The sequence below is a fragment of the Trichomycterus rosablanca genome, chromosome 19 (assembly GCF_030014385.1).
Source record: "Trichomycterus rosablanca isolate fTriRos1 chromosome 19, fTriRos1.hap1, whole genome shotgun sequence".
NCBI lineage: Eukaryota > Metazoa > Chordata > Actinopteri > Siluriformes > Trichomycteridae > Trichomycterus > Trichomycterus rosablanca.
The window spans coordinates 25,687,958-25,701,841 of NC_086006.1; positions in this window are offsets into that span (position 1 = coordinate 25,687,958).

Consider the following 13,884-nt stretch of genomic DNA (forward strand, 5'->3'; position numbering starts at 1 on the left):
GCCTTCTTACAGAATTGTGATGGAGTGAACTCAGTGACTTGTACAGATTCCACACGTCCATCCACTAACAAATCATACGTTCCTCCGTGGCACAAACAAGCCTTGAAGGAGACGCCATAAATCAAACCGGAACGAACCATCTCTGAACGAGGAGGGGGGTGAATACACCACCAACACGTCGGGCTAGAAATGACATGTTTAATATTCTCCCTGCTGGTTTCACAGCAATTCACACCTCACGACTTCACAATCTTTTACTGACGTTGTGTTGAAAAAAAGACTTAAATACCAGTCGAATTTTCCACCTCCACCAGTAAAACGTGATGAAGCTCCGGTGAGAAATGTGGGTGAGAAACGCAAACATCTTCAAACCTGAACCACTGAGTATTTAACAACAAAAATGGACCAAATCCAAAATGCATTTATTCATTCATTGTCTATTTTACCTTCGCTTTATTCTGGTCAGGGTCACGGTGGGTCTGATTCACTGGACGAAAGGCAGGAAAGACCCCTGACAGGTCGCCAGTCCATCACAGGGCACACACACACACACACACACACACACATATCAGTTTTCTAAATGCCTTTCTTTGGACTTGTGAGAGGAAACCAGAACACCCGGAAGAAACCCACACAGACAGGGGTGAACGTTGTCTGTTTTACCACTGCTTTTAGCACCCCAGGGTCATTCAGCAAACACCCCTGATGAGATCGTACAGAGCAGATCGGATCTATCCGACCCTCCGGACTCTCCCGACAGCCCCGTGTCCCTCGTCCTGGAGGTTTCGCCTCCCTCAACCCCGGAGCCTTCCAGCCCCGAATCTCATCGCAGGCTCAGTGTGTCCCCGCTGCCCTGATCTAACCTGAGTTTAAACTTCAGCCGACTGGGCTGGGGAGGTGGTGGTTCTATTTCTTATGTTGGTGCTACCTAACACAGCAAAAATCTGTCCAGCACAGGACAGACACACACACATCATCACAGGGCAAACAAACACACACATACACACACACTCATATCTAGAGCAATTTTAGTATCTACAATTAATCTGACTGCATGTCTTTGAACTGTGGGAGGACACCAAAGCACCCAGAGGAATCGGGGAGAACATGCAAACTCCACACAGAAAGGACTATGACTATTCTACATGGGAATCAAACCCAGGACCTTCTTGCTGTGTGGCTACAGTGCTACCCACCGAGCCACTATGCCGCCCCTTGGTGCTACACAAAATGGACCCTGGTTGCCTGGCTTTGGAATCGAACCCAGGACCTTCTTGCTGTGTGGCGGCAGTGCTACCCACCGAGCCACTATGCTGCCCCTTGGTGCTACACAGAATGGACCCTGGTTGCCCGGCTGGGGAATCAAACCCAGGACCTTCTTGCTGTGAAATGACATTCTGGATTGAGAATTGTTCGGATTTGTTCTTGATTCTACTGAGAATTATTATTGCAAAATCCATACATTATATGGACAGACACGTGATTGGCTGTGTGTCTGGGGTTGGTGGGTTAACAGCTGAACAAGGGTTTAGCACCGCTGGGGCAAGTGTGGCCTCTGTTGGCCTGTCAAGGCACCTTCATGGGGTGCTATGTGAGACCCTGCCCCTGGTGACCTGCACGCGGTGCTATGGCGGGTAAAAAGAAGCGATCACCTCGACCCTCTTTGATTGGCGGTAGGCAGCGATGAGCTAGCACACCAGAACTGACATTTCGAACTCGTCGGTTCGAAACTCAGCTCTGCCATCCATCTGGGCTGGGCACCTACATGAACAACAATTGGCTGTTGTTCATACAGGGTGGGAAGCCGGATAAGGACCTCATAACTGTTGCAGTTATGACCTCTGGTGGCTGATTGAAGTCGAGGAATAATGCTGATCAGGGTGTGGCTCTCCGTACACAAAGCTGATCCGCATATGAACTTGCGTCGTGCAGGTGAAAAGATGCAGTCGGCTACTGCACACGTGTCGGAGGGGGCGTGTGTTAGTCACGGCTTTCCTCATTTGCGCAAAAAATCGGGAGAAAAAGGGATAAAGTGCATTAAAAAATTTTTTTACAAAAAAGGGATTTTTTCAAAACATTTTCTACAATCTTTCTTTCTTTCTTTCTTTCTTTCTTTCTTTCTTTCTTTCTTTCTTTCTGTTGTCACTTGTGAATTATCAGCACTCCTGGTAAAAAGGGGTCACAAAGGTTAACTGTACTTGTGGATAATTGGCTTCATCTCCTGAGTAAAATCTCATCTTTCATTAAAGACTATAAATGTACTCTGAGAAATCCATTTAGCTCAAAAAATAGACGTGATTAATAAAAATAAACTGTTTAAATGTGGTCATTTCCATCATGACCTGGCTGATAATTCATTCTGCAATTCAATTTTCTTCCTGATTGTACGATAATTTATAATTTAGTGCTGAAACCCGGAGCTGGATCTGATCAAAACAGTTCCTTACAGTTCTGAGTCTGGTATGGATGAAGTCAATTACAATCTAATTCCCAGCAGCATCGTAAATAACACAAGACGATACAGAACAGGAAGACATGAGATGGTGAATAAGGAGACAGGTGGACGTGGATTTGGTTAGAAAGTAGAACACAGAAGCTCATGGCGGGTTTTTTGGCTCGGTCGAGTGGACTGAAGTTGTCGTGCTGCACCGTGATGGATGTGGCGAGTGTTTACATGCTCAACCTGTCTGAAGGAAAAGCGATTATAAAGAAAAAGAGCATCGGAGGGAGAAAGATTCAGTCCCAAATAGTATAAGAAGGCATATGGAAAGATGAGGACACGCAGGGAGCAGGAAATTACCATCTTAAGAGTCGGATCTCAGGCAAAGCCGGGGTAAACGATCCCAGAAGAGACGGGGAAACAGGAAGAGGCCGTGAAGCAGATCTCTGAATAATAAAATCAGGCAGATGAATGAGAGTAGAATAAAAATTTCACAGACTTTTTGTTTATGCATTTTTCTCCCTTTTAAGCGCGCCCAATTGCCCGATTGCATCATGCTTCCTCTCCACCAATGCCGATTCCCGCTCTGATTGAGGAGAACGAAGCTAACCCACGTCCCCTCCGACACGTGGGCAGCAGCCGTATGCATCTCATCACCTACACTTTGACGAATGCAGTGAGCTCAGCGTTGTGTACGGAGAGACACACCCTGAGAGCACTCTTTTCTCATCTCTGTGCAGGCGCCATCAATCAGCCAGCAGAGGTCGTAATTGCACCAGTCATGACAGAGAGACCCTAGCCGGCTTAGTCCCGCCCATATCTAAACAACAGGCCAATCATTGTTCATGTGGCCGCTCAGTCTAGCCGGCAGGCAGAGCTGAGATTCGATACGATGTATTCAGGATCCAGCTCTGGTTCCAGCGTGTGTTTTTACCGCTGCGCCACCTGAGCGGCCTAAATTTCACAGACTTTTAAAGAAAAGAGTCACATTTTACTACAGTCATTAAATGACACTCATAAATTAAATGATAGAATAAATGGAAGCTGCAACACACAGCACAGCTCCCTTAATAGCTGATTGTAAACCTAGAACTTCCTTCAGGCTTCATGTTCTGTCTCAAATACGAAAATTCTCCTGTGTTTGGTTGAGAGTTTTCCAAACTCAGTTACCCGAGTCATGTTTTTAGCTGCTTTACTTCGACATCTTGGACATTTTGCCTAAACGATTCCTAACTGAATTGCTGTAGGATTGCGATTGCTAGGACGCCTCATAGTGCAGATTAACCAGTAAACGTGAAGCACTTGAACGCTGCACGAATGAAAAATTTTCAATCACTAAACACAAACCTCACATTTAGAGTTCCACAGCAAATTGCACATTAGACAGGAAACGGCTCATAAATTATGTAGGGCCTAAAGCTTTAGCTAAAGATTAACTCACTATATTACTGCTATCATTTCATTTTGAAGTAGATGCAATTTAAAATAAATCAGCAAATGAACTTTTAATTCTATGTACGAAAAGCACAAAATTCTGCAAACTTGATGAAAAGTTAATTCACTGTCTGTTACTACCACTTTTAACACCCCAGGGTCACTCAGGAAACACCCCGGACAGGTCGCCAGTCCAGCATAGGTCAGACACACACACACACACACACACTTATATAAAAGGCAATTTTAATATCTCTAATTAGTCTGACTGCAATTAATCTGTCTTTATATCTGAAAGAAACCCACACGGAAACAGGGAGAACATGCAAACTCCACACAGAATGGTCCCAGTTTGCTCCACCTGGGAATCAAACCCAGGACCTTCCTGCTGTAAGGCGACAGTGTCACCAACCAAGCTCCAATGCCGGCCTTTGGTGTTTTTCAGCTCTATCTATCTGTCTGTCTGTCTGTCTGTCTGTCTGTCTGTCTGTCTGTCTGTCTGTCTGTCTGTCTGTCTGTCTGTCTGTCTGTCTTTCTATCTGTCTGTCTATCTAACTATCTATCTGTCTGTCTGTCTATCTATCCGTCTGTCTATCTGTCTAACTATCTATCTGTCTGTCTATTTGTCTGTCTGTCTGTCTGTCTGTCTGTCTGTCTGTCTATTTATCTATATATCTATCTATCTGTTTATCTATTTATCTGTTTATCTATCTGTCTGTCTGTCTGTCTGTCTGTCTGTCTGTCTGTCTGTCTGTCTGTCTGTCTATCTATCTATCTATCTATCTATCTATCTATCTATCTATCTATCTATCTATCTTTTTATCTGTCTGTCTGTCTATCTATGTATCTACATGTCTATCTATCTGTCTGCCTGCCTGTCTGTCTGTCTGTCTGTCTGTCTGTCTATCTGTCTATCTACCTATCTGTCTGTATGTCTGTCTATATATATGTATATATATATATATTTGGGATGAGAGAAGGTCCTGTAGTGCCAGTAAACATCATAATTCCCAGTGGGAGGAAAACACGCTTTCATCAGTTTTTTACTGGCTGGTGTTTTGTTGACACTAAGGTCACTGCAGCATGGCCAATTATCTCCCAGCACATGCACTCAGGAGCTGGAGAGCATGTCATGTTTGGCGCCGTTCCTGTATAATGAGTAAAAATGAGCAACAAACCACCAATTACATTTTTTAAAAGCTTTAAACTGCAGGTTCCGCTTTATGGTTACAGTTTTGTGCTCGTTCAGGCTTCAACTACCATTAAAATCTGCCTTTATTTGTTAACAGGGGTGGAAAGACGCACATGTTTATCGGAATTTATATGAGATTTAAGACATCAAAACAGATTTCAGGCACAGAAATGAACATGTGGAGATTACGTCCCAATACTTAGTGATACTCTGTTTTACTCCCTCATACATTTATTAAGGACAAAATCTCAAACTTGGTATGTTAGCTGCATGGCAGTACTGGCAATAATGTGAAAGTGATTGGCACCAGGTACTATTTTCAAAAGTATTTGGACACCTAGCCATGAGATTGTTGGACGTCCCATTTCAAAAACAAATGGTCAGCTATAACAACAGCCACTCTTCTGAGAAGGCTTCTCACAAGACCTTGAAGTACGTCTGTAGGAATTTGTGCCCATTCAGCTGAAAGAGAATTTGTATGGCTGGTCAATAAAGCCTCAGTTGATGTTCCAGTTCATTCCAAAACTGTACAGTGGGATTGAGGTCAGGACTCTGTGCAGGACACTGGAGTTTCTTCATGTCTATAGAGCTTTGCTTTGTGCATAGGGGCACAGTCATGCTGGGACAGGGACAGGCCTTCCCTAAACTGTTGCTGCAAGTTGGAAGCATAGAATGAAACACAATTCAACATCTGATCACCTGATCAATGTGAAAAAACATTTTGATCCTAATAAATGATAATGCCGTAAATGGCAAAAGGACCAGATGTCACATGATAGATAGAGAGACGGACAGACAGACAGACAGACAGATAGATAGATAGACAGACATAGATAGATAGATGAAAGACAGACAGACATATATTATTATAGACAGACAGACAGATAGACATACAGACAGATATAAAGATAGACAGACAGACATACAGACACATAGATATAAAGACAGATAGATAGATAGATAGATAGATAGATAGATAGATAGATAGATAGATAGATAGATAGATAGATAGATAGATAGATAGACAGACAGATATACAGATATACAGACAGATATACAGACAGATATACAGACAGATATACAGACAGACAGATAGATAGATAGATAGATAGATAGATAGATAGATAGATAGATAGATAGATAGATAGATAGATAGATAGATGGACGGACGGACGGACGGACGGACAGACAGACAGATAGATAGATAGATATACAGACAGATATACAGACAGATATACACACAGACAGACAGACAGACAGACAGATAGATAGATATACAGACAGACAGACAGACAGACAGACAGACAGACAGACAGACAGACAGACAGACAGACAGACAGACAGACAGACAGACAGACAGATAGTGGAAGTTAGACCGCGGTTGTTGAAGCTGTTCTGGAAGCTCAGCACCTTTAGTTTCTCACTGCTGTGTGTAATATAGGAAACATATTTATATAAAACAGAACTTTGTTTACTCCACATTTTTCTAAACGACCTCACATAAGAGTCTGAATCTGAAATGAACATCTCCAGCAGACCAGCACAGTAAACACAGGCCCTGGCCCACCAGCTCATGGAAACAGAGGCACTTCCTGTGGCGCGCTGGCGGCTAAGCGCAGACGCTTTCTTGTTTTTGTGCCCCGAGACGCTACGCCAATTACTCTCTCTGTGGGAGCCGACTATTTGTGGAAGCCTTTCAGCTTTACACAAGCAGGGGACGTTAGCGTTAGCGCTGCTCACAGCGTCTTCTATCACACCTCTTTACCGCACGCCGAGGCCAATCCGCAGCCAGCCAATCGAAGGCAGGTACGACGCGAGTTCGCGGCCATGTGACACACGAGAGCCCGAGTTTGTTGTGACGTCTGACGGCGTGTTACGCCTGATCTATTTTAGGCAGTTTGGGACGCAACAAAGAAGCTATTTTAGGGTGTTCATTCATGTATTTATTTCATTTACACTGATTATCAGATGCTTTTATCCAAAGCAGTTTACCATAGTGTGACAGTATACAGTCTAAGCCATAGAGAGTTAAAGGCCTTGCTCAAGGGCCCAACAGTGGTGACCTGTCAGTGGTGGGGCTTTAACCAGCGACCTTCCAATTACTAGTTTAGTACTTTAACTGCTAGGCTTCATATGTTCTAATTGTGTTTACTCACTCACTCACTTTCTTAACTGCTTATCCAATCAGGAGCCTAATGCTGGAGCCTATCCCAGCTTTTCAATGGGTGCAAGGCACACAGTAACACCCTGGATGAGGCGCCAGTCCATCGCAGGGCAGACACACACACACACACACACTCATTCACCTATAGGGCAATTCAGTGACTCCAGTTAACTTGACTGCATGTATTTGGACTGTGGGAGGAAATCCACACAGACATGGGGAGAACATGCAAACTCCACACAGAAAGGACCCGGACCGCCCCTGGTGAAGTTACAGTGCTACCCACTGAGCCACCGTGCCGCCCCTAATGGTATTTAGCAGACGTTTTAATCCAAAGCAACTTACAACTGTGACAAAGTTTAATTCAAACAATTGAGGGCCTTGCTCAGGGGCCAAACAGTGGCAACTTGAACCAGCAAGCTTCTGATTACTGTTTTATATAATATTTTATATTATATATGTTTATATAACACACACAATTAACCAGTTCAGAGGAAGATCAGGTCGCACTTTAACAAAATGTTTCTTTAACACTGCAACAGTGACCCCTACTGTCTGGTCGTGAAGAAACATAGAGCACAGCGTCACTTACTTTTTAAAAATCCATCGCTGGCTGATGTAAAGAAGCTGCCAGCAATCTCACACATTTTGGAGTGGATTGGTGCTAATCTGTGACCCCCCTCAGTCAGCATGAGGATGATATTTGGGAATGACAAAATAAGGTGGGACGAGACAAACCAAAATAAGGTTAGGTGGTCGCGGACCTTCTTATCAGCATGTTCAGCTGATTGGAGTATGTATGCGACCCGATGTTAAACCCCATGGCTGAAAGTCCAACACCTCTATTAATCCAACGCCAGATATCTCTCTCACCTACAGGAAAGCCTGGTGGTGCAATCTAGGAGAACACCAAATGTGGAATACAGAAGAAAATAAGAGCAGAATAAGGCAGGAACGTTTTCATCCAGTCGCTGTGGAGGGGGACTAACGATGCTAGTCAAGGACTATGCGGTAGGAGAGCAGGAAGAGGAGGAGGAACAACAGAATGGAAGAGCAGAAGTGAAGTGAACAGATGATTATATAAGAGAGAGGAATACTGACATGCCGTCAGACGGAGAGGTCGAGAGACGTGTCCACAGAGCACAGAGAGAGAGAGAGAGAGAGAGACGCTGGATTAGCGATTGCTCTGCTGAGATGAAGCTTTTAACCTAATTAAAGTGCTAATCCTCTCTACTGAAGACCAGGAGCAAATAACAAACCCAAACCAAAGGAAAGTGACAGGAGCTTCTGGGTGACGTGTCTTCTTCTGTTTAATTAAACACGTCATACTCAGAGACGATGACCTACATCGACGTCTTCAGAAGACAGGTGGGAAGTTCCTCATGGTCAGACTTGCATCACTTAGGAGCTTCCATCCATTTTTCTGGATGGTTCATTTAGATCATGGAAAAAACCTTAGTGCAGTTAAAGTCATTTAAGTTTGAAGGTGTATGCTGGTTAAAACAAGCACATATGAACTTACAGAGCCAATCGCTGGGCAGTTGGGTGGCACAGCAGTCTTATACCCTACCCTCACCACCGCAGAGAGTCCAAGCTTTTGACTAAAGGTCTTCAAGTCTGAAAGCTTGAACTTTACCAGCCTGAAAAGCACATCTGAACGTTTGGATAGTGTTTCTCCTAATTGTGCCTGAAACAGCGACTCCTGCTGTCTGGTCGAGGCGCCAGCAAGTAATGGTGGTACGTAGAAGAGGCATAGCGTGACTCTCTGTATGTGGTACAAATGTCTGTGAGAATGTATTTACATTAGGGCAGTTGTAGCCTAGTGGTTAAGGTACTGGACTAGTAATCAAAAGGCCACTTGTTCAAGCCTGATTGCCACTGTTGGGCCCTTGAGCAAGACCCTTAACCCTTGATTGCTTAGACAATATACTGTCACAGTACTGTAAATTTACACCATTTAGCTGACCGAATACAAAGCAAGCATTTGAGAATTAAGGGCCTTGCTCAGGAGCCCAACAGTGGCGGATGTAGGGCTTGAACCAGGAACCCTCTGATGACTAGTCTAGCACACTAATCATTTACATTACGTTTACGTTTTCAGCATTTTGCAGACGCCTTTATCCAAAGCGACTTACAGTAATTTGGCAGAAAACAGTCTGAGCAATTGAGGGTTAACGGCCTTGCTCAAGGACCCAACAGTTGTGGGGCTTGAACCAGCAACCTTCTGATTATTAGTCCAGTACCTTAACCGCTAGACTACAACTGCCCATATAAAAATCTATTGTTGATCCATTGTTGTAAAAAAGTAGGCAGCATCTTGATACGTGCCACCACAATGGGGGGGTTGCTAGTCCAATGATCTTCTCAACCAGTGGTTAAGGAGCCCAACAGTGGCGGATGTAGGGCTCGAACCAGGAACCCTCTGATCACTAGTCTAGCACACTAATCTTTTACATTACATTTCATTTTCGGCATTTCGCAGACGCCTTTATCCAAAGCGACTTAGTTATTTGACAAAATACAGTCTGAGCAATTGAGTCAAGTCAAGTCAAGTCAAGTCAAGTCAACTTTATTTATAGAGCACTTTAAAAACAACAACAGCTGTGACAAAGTGCTGTACATAGATAATTATAAAACATAAAACAAACACTAGAAACAATGAGAAGTCTCATGCTGGATTGAAAGCCAAGGAATAAAAATGGGTTTTAAGACTAGTTTTAAAAATAGCCAGTGAAGAGGCCTGTCTAATATGGAGTGGTAGGTTGTTCCATAATTTAGGGGCAGCGATTGAAAAAGCTCTATCCCCTCTGAGCTTACGCTTTGACCTTGGTACCTCCAGGAGCAGCTGATCAGCTGACCTGAGGCACCGAGCAGAAGTGTGGGGATGGAGCAGTTCAGCGAGGTAAGGCGGGGCAAGTCCATTTAAAGATTTAAAAACAAACAACAGAATCTTAAAATGTACTCTGAAATGCACGGGCAGCCAATGGAGGGAGGCCAGAATGGGGGTTATATGCTCTCTCTTACGTGATCCCATTAAAAGTCGGGCCGCAGCATTTTGCACTAACTGGAGACGTTTGAGGGAGGACTGGCTGACTCCAAAATAAAGTGCATTACAGTAGTCCAGCCGAGATGTGATGAAGGCATGGATCACTGTTTGAAAGTGCTCATGTGAAAGGATTGACTTCACCTTTGCCAGCTGCCTCAAATGGAAAAAGCTGGATTTGACTACTGCACCAATTTGACGGTCCAATTTAAAATCACTGTCCATCTTAAAACCCAAGTTAGAGATTGTATGCTTCACATGCTGTGTCAAAGGGCCCAAATCAACAGGAGGGGCTTCACAGGAACCACTGGGACCAAACACCATCACTTCTGTTTTCTTTTCATTGAAATTCAGAAAATTTAAGGCCATCCAGGCTTTAATGTCATTAAGACATAACAGAAGTGGCTTAATAGAGAAAGCATCTTTCTTCTTCAGCGGGACATATATCTGACTGTCATCAGCGTAGCAATGAAATGAGATGCCATGCTTTCTCAAAATGGAGCCCAGTGGAAGCAGATAAAGTGAGAAGAGGAGGGGTCCTAAAATTGAGGGTTAAGGGCCTTGCTCAAGGGCCCAACAGTTGTGGGGCTTGAACCAGAGACCTTCTGATTACTAGTCCAGTACCTTAACCGCTAGGCTACAATTGCCCATATTAAAATCCATTGTTGATCTATTGTTGTAGGCAGCATCTTGATACGTGCCACCACAATGGGGGGGTTGCTAGTCCAATGATCTTTTCAACCAGTGGTTGAGGAACTGGAAACAGAATGGGATATGACTAAATTGAGAAAAGAACGTGGCAAGAAAGGGTGAAAAACCAGTGGGTTTATTTACAGACAGGATGAGTGAATGCATGAACAGAAATCAATTATCAGTTTGCACAGACTGTTAGCTGGAACTGGAGCAGGTTTCGAGGGACCCACTAGAGGTCTGTGAGTTCTCTCAGATGTGTGAGAAGTTCTCCAAACAGTGGCCTAACGAGCACCGCCCGCCCGCAGATGGCATTCAGAGATCTGGGCACCAGTACACCTCCTTGTGCCAACTCCAACTGGAACACTTAGGACCAAAAATAAACACTGCACATGATTTCAGTCTCATTTCAGATGAACAGTTAATTACGGCTGCCTGCTTCAGCTTCCGCTGCGCTCTGTTAGTGCACTGATGCATTGTGGGTCAGAAACTTCACTAAGTTCAGTAAATAAAAACTCACTCGCTGTGTGCTGGCTGCTAACGGCTAAGCATTTGCCGGGATTACTGAAGGCTTTCGGGAAGATTTCGGCTGGCATTTCATCCCAGATAAAAATGTCTTATTAACTCAGTTAAGTTTAGTAACGTGGACTTATTCATACACTATACACAAAAACAGCGTCCTGCATAAATATTCACCCCCTTAATCGTTTCTGGAACTGAAATCAACATACACAACACTATAATGAACTTTTTGGCTGAAATCATGTTCACACCCTTACTGAGTTCTGATATTTTGGCCTTGACTAACAGGTTTATAAAGACTTTATTATTCATTTTCTTCATCAACCACATTATCCTGGTCAAGGTCGTCCATCGTTGGATTTCAGACATTCCGTCCAGACATAGCCAATTTGACATTACACTTTACCAAAATGATCTCAATGTTAAGGTTTGTTTATTGGGATTTTAACATCATGTTTTACACTTTGGTTACATTCAAGACAGGAACGGTGGTTACCTGTTACACAAGATTAATCCATTCAAAAGTTTACATCCAACACAGTCATGGACAATTTTGTATCTCCAGTTAACCTGACTGCATGTTTTTGGACTGTGGGAGGAAACTGGAGCTCCCGGAGGAAACCCACGCAGACACGGGGAGAACATGCAAACTCCACACAGAAAAGACCCGGACCTTCGATTCCCACCTTGGTATCGAACCCAGGACCTTCTTGCTGTGAGGCAACAGTGCTACCCACTGAGCCACCGTGCCGCCTCTGCCCAGGTTTTGGAATGGGATGTCCAACAGTCTGACGATGAGGCGTCCACATATCATTGGTGATATCGTTTATGTCATAACTCTACAAAAAATGATCTTAACATTAAGTAGGGAAAAAGCAATATAGGTATGATCATATGTATTGCCTAAATTTAAATATAACCCCCCAGTGTGCAATCAAAGGATTGTGACGGCCCGTGCCGGTTCCAGGGACTGGGGTGAGTGGACAGAGCTATGCTGACCCTTCCAGGATGCCATGCACTACCTTCAGACAATTAATGTGTACATTTTTGGTTTTATATACAGTACATATACTGTATATAAATATATGATCTTTACTGAGGTAAATAAAATGCTAACACTGATGTCTCGGTTCCATCTACTGGAATCAGTCGGTACTGGCAGCATTTATTTGTGGTATTTTAATGGCATTTTATGTATTTATTTTTCTACTTTCTTTCTGCTCCCATATATTTAGGTCTTGCCACAGCGGATCTCACCCACATAACAGCCTTGGCACAGTTTTGCCCTTCCTGACGCAACCCTGCTAATTTTATTCGGGCTTGGGTTAAACATCTGACCTCCTCACCTGTTTCAATAGTTTCTAACAAGTTTGTTATACACATTTAGTGTTATTTCCGTGTATTTTATAGGGTTATATATATATTTAGTATTATTTCCGTGTATTTTATAGGGTTATATATATATTTAGTATTATTTCAGTGTATTTTATAGGGTTATATATATATATTTAGTGTTATTTCAGTGTATTTTATAGGGTTATATATATATTTAGTATTATTTCAGTGTATTTTATAGGGTTATATATATATTTAGTGTTATTTCAGTGTATTTCATAGGGTTATATATATATTTAGTATTATTTCAGTGTATTTTATAGGGTTATATATATATTTAGTATTATTTCAGTGTATTTTATAGGGTTATATATATATTTAGTGTTATTTCAGTGTATTTTATAGGGTTATATATATATTTAGTGTTATTTCAGTGTATTTTATAGGGTTATATATATATTTAGTATTATTTCCGTGTATTTTATAGGGTTATATATATATTTAGTATTATTTCAGTGTATTTTATAGGGTTATATATATATTTAGTATTATTTCCGTGTATTTTATAGGGTTATATATATATTTAGTATTATTTCAGTGTATTTTCTAGGGTTATATATATATTTAGTGTTATTTCAGTGTATTTTATAGGGTTATATATATATTTAGTATTATTTCAGTGTATTTTATAGGGTTATATATATATATATTTAGTATCATTTCAGTGTATTTTATAGGGTTATATATATATTTAGTATCATTACAGTGTATTTTATAGGGTTATATATATATTTTTAGTATCATTTCAGTGTATTTTATAGGGTTATATATATATTTAGTATAATTTCAGTGTATTTTATAGGGTTATATATATATTTAGTATCATTTCAGTGTATTTTATAGGGTTATATATATATTTAGTATCATTTCAGTGTATTTTATAGGGTTATATATATATTTAGTATCATTTCAGTGTATTTTATAGGGTTATATATATATATTTAGTATCATTTCAGTGTATTTTATAGGGTTATATATATATTTAGTATCATTTCAGTGTATTT